This window comes from Mastomys coucha, unplaced genomic scaffold (genome assembly GCF_008632895.1).
Source record: "Mastomys coucha isolate ucsf_1 unplaced genomic scaffold, UCSF_Mcou_1 pScaffold14, whole genome shotgun sequence".
NCBI classification, from domain to species: Eukaryota; Metazoa; Chordata; class Mammalia; order Rodentia; family Muridae; genus Mastomys; species Mastomys coucha.
Genome location: NW_022196896.1, coordinates 72,889,474 through 72,900,818, shown reverse-complemented (window position 1 = coordinate 72,900,818; position 11,345 = coordinate 72,889,474).

The window sequence follows — 11,345 nt, the reverse complement described above, 5'->3', positions numbered from 1 at the left end:
CAAGGACTGCACATGGTGGGTCTGATTGTTCTGGCAACATGTGTATAGTAGAGGATTGCAAATTCGATTATCAATAGGAGGAGAGGACCTCGGCCCTGTGAAAGTTCTGTGTCCCAGGATAGGGGAATGCCAGGGCCAATACGTGGGAGAGGGTGGGGTGGCAGGCATGGGGAGGGGGAGGCAACAGGGGTTTGTTCTTGTTGTGTTTGTTTGTTTGTTTTTTGGAGGGGAAACTGGGAAAGGAGAAATTTACATGTAAATAAAGAAAATATCTTTAAAAAAAGAAATAAATAGAGCAAGCCAATAAGGATGAAGTCACAATAAAAAAATTAACTCATGTACTATAGAGTACAACAATTATTTGATACCATGAATCTGTATTTAGGTATAGATATGGACAACCTAGTGACATTTGTTTTAGTTGTCTACACATTTCCCCTCTCAGAGCTCTAGATTGTAAATGCTTCTGGCTTGCAAGCCACTTACATGAACAAGTAATCTGCTGGGAATTGCAGTGAGACCTTTCTCATCTCAGGCTTGGTAACACAGTCTTTAGCTGATAAAACTTCACTCTTTCTAAAATAGAGGGTTTGTTAGGATGCCTGTGCATGACACTGGCTCATTCAGATAATCATTTCCATAACGTCTGTCATCCTCTCTGCTGAAGGCCATTTCACTAATCCTTCTTCTTAGGTTGTGACCCACTTGCCTCCCATCTTCTCTATTCAGGGAGACAGAATACTAGATAATTTTTCTATCTGACCATGAAAATTATCTCCGAGGGTTTTATCTGCTACATAGGAAGCAACTTTTCCCTTCGTTCTTTTGTTGGCAAACTTATTCTGTTAGATCACTTGATGGAGATGACAAGAAAATAAAGCAGACCAGCATATTTCCAGACAGAATTCTTCTTGAGTTAGTTCAGTTGAGTGACACTAATCTCTATGAGCAGGGACTGATGTTTTGTAAGACAGAAGATTCCATCTATATGGCAGTCCCTTTGCAGTCCCAAAGATGTATATACCAATGGAGAGAGTCTTCCTGAACTCTAACAGCCCACAGTGATAGCACTGCAATGAAGTCAACTTCTTAAATGAAGTGTCTCATTTACTTGAGGATTTTAGGTCCTTAACCCTTTGTGCTTTATCTTTAAGTTTCTCCAATTTATTCTGATGTCTCTAAACATTTTGATCACTCTTAACTCTAGGGCCACATTCACAGGCCACATTCAGAAAATGTTCTAGCCAGTCCTTTTCTTTCTGCTCTCATTCTTCCTCCAGGATTCCTGAGGTTAAAAAAAATGGGTTTCACTCATTTCTCTTTCTTTAAGAATCTCTTTTATTCTTGATGAGTCTGAAGAAGGAGCAGCATAACAGGATTTTGAAAATCTTTTCTTTGTTAACATGTCTTAATGTAAAATACCATCTTTGAATTTAAGAAGCCACATGTTAATGCTATCTGACAGGACAGCATACTTGTTTAAAGTGATCTTAACTGTTTTACGGTCAAGGTCAAGTATGTAAAAATATTAAAGAGAGAAAACGTTTTAAAGAAACTGTCCCCTATACTGGTAAGCTGACTTACAGAAATTCATTACTTTGTGCTTTTAAATTCATTCAATCTTATCTAGAAAAGTAACATTTGGAGAATAGCTGCCTGTATTTTTGGGGCCTGGTATATATTCTCTTCTTTATAAGTTATTTATCTATTCTTTATAGTTTTTATCTAAAATCCAGCCTCAGTGTGTATATACATTTTAAGATTCCCAGAAATAGAATAATAAGACATATTTTCTTGCTATCATAAGGGATGAAAACAAGTGCAAAAGTTAAATTTTGTTGAAGAAATGGTATAGTAAAATACTTTACATGTGGTTATTCTTAATGAGTTTAGACTAACTGAATAGATGATTAATTCATTAATACAGTTTTGACATGAGGAAATGCCTTACATAATTTGCCCAATCTGTTCAATTCATAATTAGATAAACTAGTAGACATAGGACTTAAAACTTTAAAAATGTTCCATATATACTCCAAATCTTTTTATACATCAGAATCAGATTTCTCTTGTAGAATTTTACTGTGAGCCTCATTTTCAGTTTAGACATTTGAGCATAATAGATTATATTTTCCTTTACCATTTACATTAAATATTATAAGAGCAAAGATGATTTGATTTTGTCATTATCCTATTTTATTGTTGTTGTTATTCATTCATTACATTTTCCTTCCATTTTCACATTTTTTTAATTCTTTAGTATTATTGTTATCATCATTATTATTTAATCTTTTTTTTTTTACAGTTCAATCATTACCTCCCTCCTTGTTCACCCTCTGACAGTTCCTTATTCCATTCCTCCATCCCCTATCTATAAGAGGATGTCCCCTCAGTCACTTCTCCATTTTTGTCCCTGCAGTGGCCAGCAGAAAGAATGAAAGCAGGCAACATGGTAAGTGGGAGGTTCAAGGACCCTCTAGAATATACCAGAGACCTGGGAGGTGAAAGATGCTAAGGACTCAGAAGGAGAGACATTAGATGAAATGCTCAATGCTGTGGAGAGGGAACTTGTGGAGTCCACCTCTATTAGAAGATAGGCCATCAAGTGGAGGGATACGGTTGCCTTTCCACAGTCCAGAGAAAGTTTTTTTTTAATACAAAACAACTTAAGAATTAAAAAATATATCAGGGACCAAAAAGCAAATAAAATATACTCTTAAATTGTCTTACATTAAAAATGTAAACTCTTATAGTTGTTATAGATGTCAAAGTGGCTCCAGAGATGGTGTTCTGGGAAACAAAAATTAATATGGTTTCTACTGGCAAACTGAGGGCTGAAAACACAGGTTGCCATCAATGGGAGCCTAGGGTATGAATAAATTGCACTACTGCTATGTTTGCTTATACTTTTAATGTAAATGGGGTGAAAAAATAAGAGGGAAAGTCTAAGATATTGTAATCTTTTGCAAAAGAATGCCCCAAAGAGCAAGAGACCTGAGAGAATGACTTTGTTCTCCTGGTATTCCGGGCTTTCTTATGAAGTCTTCAGTTGGGATAGCCACTGAGAAAACAACCTATACACAATCTCTGCCCTAGGCAATAAAGTCCTGCACTAATACACACACACAAAAAAAAATAATAAATGGCTTCACAGACAGATGAAACGTAATCCAAACTATTTTGAGGCTCTATTTTACACTTGTCAGAATGGCTAAGTCATACAAGTGACACCTCATATTAGCATGGATGTAGAGAAGGAGGAACACTCCTTCATTGCTGGTGAGAATATAAACTGGTACAGACACTTTGGAAATCAAGTGGCGGTTCCTCAGAAAAGTGGGAATCCATCTCCCTCAAGATCCAGGTATACCACCTGTGGACATATACCCAAAGGACGCTTCATCCTACCACAAGGATACTTGCTCAACCATGTTCATTGTGGTTTTATCCATAACAACCAGAAACCAGAAATAACCAAGATGTCTCGCAACAGAAGAACATATAAAGAAAATGTAGTATAATTACCCAATGAAGTATTACTCTACTGCTGAAAAGAATGGCATCATGAAATTTGCAGGCAAATAAATGAAACTAGAGGAAAAAAAACACTCTAAGTGAGGTAAGGCAAATCCAGAAAGGTAGATATAGTATGTATTCATTTATAAGTGGATATCAATTATTTATTTAAATGATAACCAAGTCACAACCCATAGACCCAGAGAGGCTAAATAAAGAGAGAGTGTCTAGAAGGAGACAAATGGATGCCCCTGGGAAGGGGAAATAGAAAAGATGTTATGGGAGGACTGGGGACAGATGGATATGGGAGCAGGTGGGAGCAGGTTGTGACAGAAGGGATAGAAGAAGAAATTGTGGGAAAAGATGGATGTAATTGGGGAACATTTGCGAAGTGGGATAGAAATATGATATAGTGGAAATTTCTTGGGATCTATGAATGTTATCCTAAGGAAGACTCCTAGTAACTGGGGATAGAGTCTCAGCTAGTCATCTCTTATAGCCAGACAAGTCTTCCAGCTGTAGTTCTGAGGTATATTCAATTGAGTTGTTGGCCAACAGGGGTCCACATCAATTTCCAAACAACCCAGGATGATGTTACAACCAAGTGGATCTTGATTGCTGAGAACAACAACCGCAGACATTGAGATGGTGCCTACATGGAGCCTTCACCCCTATGTTCTAGCTTTTTTGTGCAGGAAGGTAAAAAGAGAAACACTGACACCAACTCAGCCACATCACCCTTGCCTTATGATCTGTCCTGCCTGAAAAATATGCTAGGCAATGATGACTCATAACTTGTGTGAGTAGCCAACCAATGTCTGAGTTAATTAAGGCCCACTCTATGAGATGGAATGCATGCCCAAGTCTGTTTGGGTGAGGAAGAACTAGATACCAGATAGTTCAGAGACATAGGGTAAAACCAAACTCTATTGATCTAAAATAAATCAGTAAAATGATTTGGAATGATATTCTGCTATATTCATAGATCAGTCCCTTATCCAGTCATCATTAGAGAAGCTTCCTCTAGCTGGGTGGTGGTGACGCACGCCTTTAATCCCAGCACTTGGGAGGCAAAGGCAGTTGGATTTCTGAGTTCAAGGCCAGCCTGATCTACAGAATGAATTCCAGGACAACCAAGGCCACACAGAAAAACCCTGTCTCGACAAAAAAAAAGAGAGAAAGAAAGAAAGAAAAAAGAAAAAAGAGAAGTTTCCTCCAGCAGAAGGCACCAGATGCAGTGTGCTGCAGCCAGACATGATGTGGAAAGAGTCTAAATGGAAGGTCTCTATCAAATCTCTCCCTAATAACTCAGGGAATCCTGAACAAGAGGAGGCCTAAAGATTGTTAAGAGTTAGAGGGGATGGAGGACATCAGGAGAACAAAGACCTTGACAGGAGGGTGCATATCAGCTCACAGTGACTGAAGCACCAAACACAGAATTTAGATCCAGGTGTACTAGGTCTTATGTGTATATATTATAGCTATTACCTTAATATTTTTTATGAAACTTGACTGTAAGAATGAGTGGAAATACATCCTTTTTGCCTGCTCTTGGAACTCTTTTCTTACTTTTGGGTTATTATATCCAACTTGAATACAATAATTTTTACTTCATCTTGTTATATTTTATTTTGTCATATTTTGTTGTTATCACTTAGAAACCTGTTCTTTTCTAATGAGAGACAAAATAGAAGTATATCTGAAGGGGATAGGAGATGAGGAGGAATGGGGAAGAGTAGAGAGGGGGAAACTATAGTTAGAAAAGAATCTGTTTTCAATAAAAAAAGAAAAAAAATGGGAGAGTGGTTTTTTTTTTTTTTTTTTTTTTTTTTTTTTTTTTAAGAGCAGGATGAAAGCTGGAAACAACAACAACAAATTCCCCAGAAGAACAAGAGGTCTGGTGTAAGGAACAAAGCAAAGAGGTTTTTTTTCACAGCATAGAACCAGAGCTGCCCATTCAGGAGAAGCAAGAGAGAGACTCTGATGAACCCAGAGTTCAGTTATGTCCTCCAGAGAATTGAATTCATAATCAATCTAGATCATGAGTTTGTCTCGATTATATCCATCCCCTAATCCTTACCTCCAGTTGCCTATGAGTATTCCTCAAACACATTATTCTACCAATTTTCTACCACCTTCCAACACTGATTACAATTAATGTTGCCCATATTTATTATATGTATATAGGTATGATATATTCTTATTATCATTCTCTGTGGCATAAGTAATATTCTGGATCTATATCTCTGAAGAAAACTTTCTCTACATCCAGCAGGCATCTAGTCCTCAAGAACTACTTTGCTCCTGGGCAAAGGGTAGAATGTTGGATCTCTTCACCATTCATGCTGGAAATTTTAACTTGGTCTTATGCTAATATTACAGGTTATAGTGGCTATTCCTAGTTGTCAATTTGAATACATCTGGAATGAACTACAATCCAGAATTGGAAGGCTCACCTGTGGCCCTAATCTAGAGGCTGAGAGATGCAAGTTTCCAACCTGAATCTTGGACCATATAATCTAGCAGACCCAATGGTACTTGAGGTGTCTGTGGCAGATAGAGAGGGTGTTTGGAGCCTCTGGTAGGCCCCTGTAGGTGAATCACAGAAGAGACCCTTAGGATTTTGGAGCAAAGCTCTACCATCATCTGCAGATAGCTATTCTCCCTTTGAAAAACAGCTCTTGGCCTGCTGTTGTGTCTAAGTGGAAACTGAACGTTTGACAATAAGACACCAAGTTAATATGCAACCTGAACTACCCATTGTGAGCTGGGAGCTATCAGACCCTTCAAGTCATAAAGTAGTCTAGTATCAAACAGCAGCAGTTTATTATCAAATGGAAGTGGTATATACGTGATCAGTCCAGAGCAGGTCCTGAGGGCACAAGCAAGTTACATGAAGAAGTTGCTCAAATGCATATGGTTTCCACTCCTGTTACAATGCCATCTGCTGCCAAGCATGTGCCTATAACATCATGGAGTGTTCCCTATGATCAGCTGACTGAAGAAGAGAAGACCAGGACCTGGTTTACTGATGGCTCTGCACATTATGCAGGCACCACTCAGAAGTGGACAGCTGCAGCATTACAATCCATTTCCAGGACAACCCTGAAAGATACAGCTGAATGAAAATCTTCACAGTGAGCAGAACTTTGGGCAGTACACATGGTATTATAGTTTGGAAGAAGAAATGACCAGATATATGATTGTTCACTGACTCATGGGCTGTAGTCAATGGATTGGCTGGATGGTCAGGGACCTTGAAAGATCACTCTTGAAAAATTGGTGAGAAAGACATCTGAGGAAGAAGTATGTGGATAGATCTCTCCAAATGGGCAAAGGATGTGAAAATATTTGTGTCCCATGTAAATGCTCACCAAAAGGTGACTTCATCTGAAGAGGAGTTCAGTCATCAAGTGGATAGGATGACCCATTCAATGGACCACCAGCCTCTTCCCAGCCATCCCTGTCATTACTCAATGGGCACATGAACAAAATAGTCATGGTGGCCAAGATGGAGGTTATGCTTGGGCCCAAAACATGGACTTCCACTCACCAAGGCTGACCTGGCTACAGCTGCTGCTGAATGCCAGATTTGACAACAACAGAAACCAACACTGAGCCCCAAATATGGCACCATTACTCGAGATGACCAGCCAGTAACCTGCTGGCAGGTTGACTACATTGAACCACTTCCTCCATGGAAAGGACAATGTTTTGTTCTTACTGGAGTAGACCCTTATTCTGGTTATGGATTTGCCTTTCCTGCACAAAATGCTTCTGCCAAAACCACCATCTGTGGACTCACAGAATGCCATATCTATTGTCATGGTATTCCACACAGTATTGCTTCTGACCAAGGAATTCACTTCACAGACAGAGAAGTGTGACAGTGGATCCATGATCATGGAATCCACTGGTTTTACCATGTTCCCCATCATCCTGAAGCTGCTGGTCTGATAGAAAGATCAATTGGCCTTTTGAAGACACAGTTACAGCGCCAATTAGGTGGCAACAGCATGGAGGGCTGGGGCAGAGTTCTTCAGAAGGTAGTATATATTTTGAATCAGCATCCAATATATGGTACAGTTTCCCTGTAGTCAGGATCCATGGGTCCAGGAATCAAGGGGTGGAAAAGGGAATAGTTCCACTCACTGTCATTCCTAGTGACCCTCTAGGAAAATTTTTTGATTCCTGTCCCCACAACTCTAGGTTCTGCTGGCCTAGAAGTTTTGGTTCCAAAGGGGTGAGTTCTCCTAGCAAGAGCCACAACACACATTCCATTGAACTGGAAGCTCAGACTTCGCCCTGGTCATTTTGGGCTTCTAATGCCCTTAAGCCAACAGGCTAAGAAGGGAATAACAGTGTTAGGAGGAGTGATAGATCCAGATTACCATGGAGAAATTGGATTGCCTCTTCACAATGGAGGTAAGCAGGATTATGTCTGGAGTGCAGGAGATCCCTTAGGGCATCTCTTAGTACTTCCATGTCCTGTGATTAAAGTCAATGAGAAATTACAACAGCCTAATCCAAGCAGGGTGACAAAGGACACAGACCCATCAGAAATGAAGGTATGGGTCAATCCTCCAGGAAAAGAGCCAAGACCTGCTGAGGTGCTTGCTGAGGGGGGAGGAAATACAGAATGGTTATTAGAGGAAGGTAGTTTTTAATACCAGCTAAGGCCATGTAATCAGTTGCAGAAACGAGGATTATAAACTAATATGAATGCTTCTTTCCTATTTTGTTAAGAATACTGTTAAGAATACATTTGTCAAAAAAAAAAAAAAAGAACACACTTATCTTTCTTCCAATTTCTTTAACATCAATGGGTATTTAAGTTGAGACACTAAAAGAATGTTCCCAAGGGACATTGCTCCACTGTAAATTTATAAATGTGTTTGCAATTGTACTTGTACAAGGAATAGTTATATTATGTTAAGCGTATTCATGATCTTGTTATTGTTTCATGTGGACATGAGATATTATTTGTGTCAAGTTGACAAGGTGTGGATTCTAGTGGCTATTCCTGACTGTCATCTTGACTATATCTGGAATGAACTACAATCCAGAATTGGAAGGCTCACCTGTGGCCCTAATTTAGAGGCTGAGATGTACAAGTTTCTGACCTGAATCTTTGCATAGAGATCTTGAGGCATAGTGGATATGAATCCCAGAAGATTAAGACAGGAAGAGCTCCAAGTTCAAGGTCATCTGGGATTAAAGATGTGGTGGCACACACTTTTAATCTGGGCCACATCTTTTGCTGGAGACCTATATAAGGACACTGGAAGAAGGAAGACTCTCTCTGCTTCACCTGCTTGCCTTGTGGAACTGAGCAACTGCTAGATGCTTGGATGTACATTCACAGCTGCTGCTGACCATTGTTGGGAGTTGGACTACAGACTGTAAGCCATCAATAAAATTCCTTTACTATATAGACTACCATAAGTTCTGTGACTCTAGAATACTCTGACTAATATACAGATAATCACTGCTGCTATGAGTTTATATATATAACAACTATTCATATGCAAAAGATATTTCAAAATACTCTTACGTTCCTCACATTCTCTCTACCCATTCTAGTATTTATCTTATATCCTGTAAACTTGTATTTACAGGATAAACTTGTAAACAAGATTATGTAATCCATCACTAAAGAAAATCTTACTGTTTCCTTTCCAATTAGATTTTTTTTAAAAAAAAGTTTCTTTCTATTACCTAATTACTCCTGCTTAGAATTCCTGGTAGATGGGCCAGAGAGATGGCTCAGTGGTTAACAACCATTTGCTGCTCTTAAAGATGGCCAAGGTTCAATTCCCACACCAACATGGTGGGTGACTCATAGCCTTCCATAACTCCAGTTCCAGAAAGTGCTCTGGACCTTATGCTGTCTTCTAGACTCTGCAGGTATCAGATACACACATAGTATACATACTATATTGGCAGAAGATATATATACATGTGTGTGTTTGTGTGTGTGTGTGTGTGTGTGTGTGTGTATATATAAACAAAAAATAAATATTATAAAAATTAAAAATAATCCAAAGTAGACCATTGAATAATAGAAGCCTTGGTGACAGAAATCTGTTTTGCCTTTGATCTTAAGGATAAGATCATTCAGTCTTTGCAGTTGCTATCCGATATAGGCACTTTGTTAGCATCTTCTAACTGATTAAGGGAGTTTCTTTTCATTTTTAAATAACTGAGTGTTTTTAATTACAAATGAATGTTAGTCAAATAGTCTTCCTGCATGTCCTGAAGTTATTGGTTCTTTTTTTAACATTTCATATTAACTTATTGAGATATTTTGATCCACCCTTGCATTACTGGTAAACATTCTAGGTGGTTGTAATATATGATTCTTTAGATGAACTTAGTTCGGAAATATCTTGTTGAGGGTGTTTTTATTAATATTTATAACAGGTGTTAGCCTACATTTCTATTATGTGGTTCATATCCTTGTCTAATTTTAATGGCATGATACTGTCTTTGTGAGTAGTGAAGTGTTCCTTCTTTTATTTAATTTTACTTCAATTTCATTTGAATATTTAATTAATTATTTTAAAAACCTGAAATATGAAAAAATTGAACTAGATCTACAGTTAAGATGGTGTCAAGTCAAGAAAATGGTTGGGACAGGATAATCTTCCTAGATTTTTAATTATCAGACATAGATTTTAAGATGACAATGAATTTACAAGGATCCCTGAATTTGGGGTTGGAAGATAGATTTCATGGCATGCTAAATAACACAATATAATTCACACTAAATTACCTTTGAAAACTTTCTTAACTTTGAACATGTTCTATGTTTATTTGTGAAAAGTTTATCTGGAATTATTTGACATTTTTAAATGTCAAATATCCAATTTTGGAAATTTCACAACTTCATCTAACATTCCTGCTAAAATGTGTTTGTCCTTTTTCAAAATACTTTTATTTAAGATTAACCACACATACAAATAAATTTTAAGAACTAAGCTCTGGAAACTCATTGCAAGTTAAAGGCACCAGAAGTCATTTGGCTAATGGTAGAACTCATTATATTACTATCTTGCCCTGCCTAGTATATAGTCCAGCACTACATGTAGTCAATTATTAATCTATTGCATTGGTGGTAAAAAGCTTTTAGTAAGTGTATGGAAGAACTCAATCAACCTTAAAGTTAGTAAAGGTAACCTGCCTATCTTAGTTAGGGCTTTATTTCTGTGAAGAGACGTGACCACAGCAACTCTTAAAAAGGAAAACATTTAATTGGAACTGGCTTGCAGTTTTAGAATTTTAGCTCATTGCCATCACGCCAAGAGCATGGCAGTGTGCAGGTAGACATGGTGCTGGAGGAGTAGCTGAGAGTCCTACATCTTGATCTACAGGCAGAAGGAGACTGTGTGCTGGGCAAGCTTGAACATAGACTTCAAAGCCCACCCTCAGAATGAGACATTTACTCCAACAAGGCCATTTCTACTCCAATAAGGTCATACCTCCTAATAGTGCCATCTCCTCTGGAACAAGCATTCAAACACATGAGTCTATGGAGTCTATTTCTATTTAAATTATCACACCACCTATGTTTTAGTAAACTGCAGAAAAGTAACAGTAACTACCAATACATTTTTTTCTAGTGGGTGATGTTAAAAGCAAAGTCACTACAAATTACAGAGTCACAGGCAAGGCAGCTATTATTGTATTAACCGTATTGTGAGTGTTTAGGTTGCTTAATGGAGTCTGGAGATGCATGCTAGGGATAAAGAACTATGCTTTTCATTTGACAAAATCCAACATCCCTTCATGATAAAAGTCTTGGAAAGATCAGGAATTCAAGGTTCATA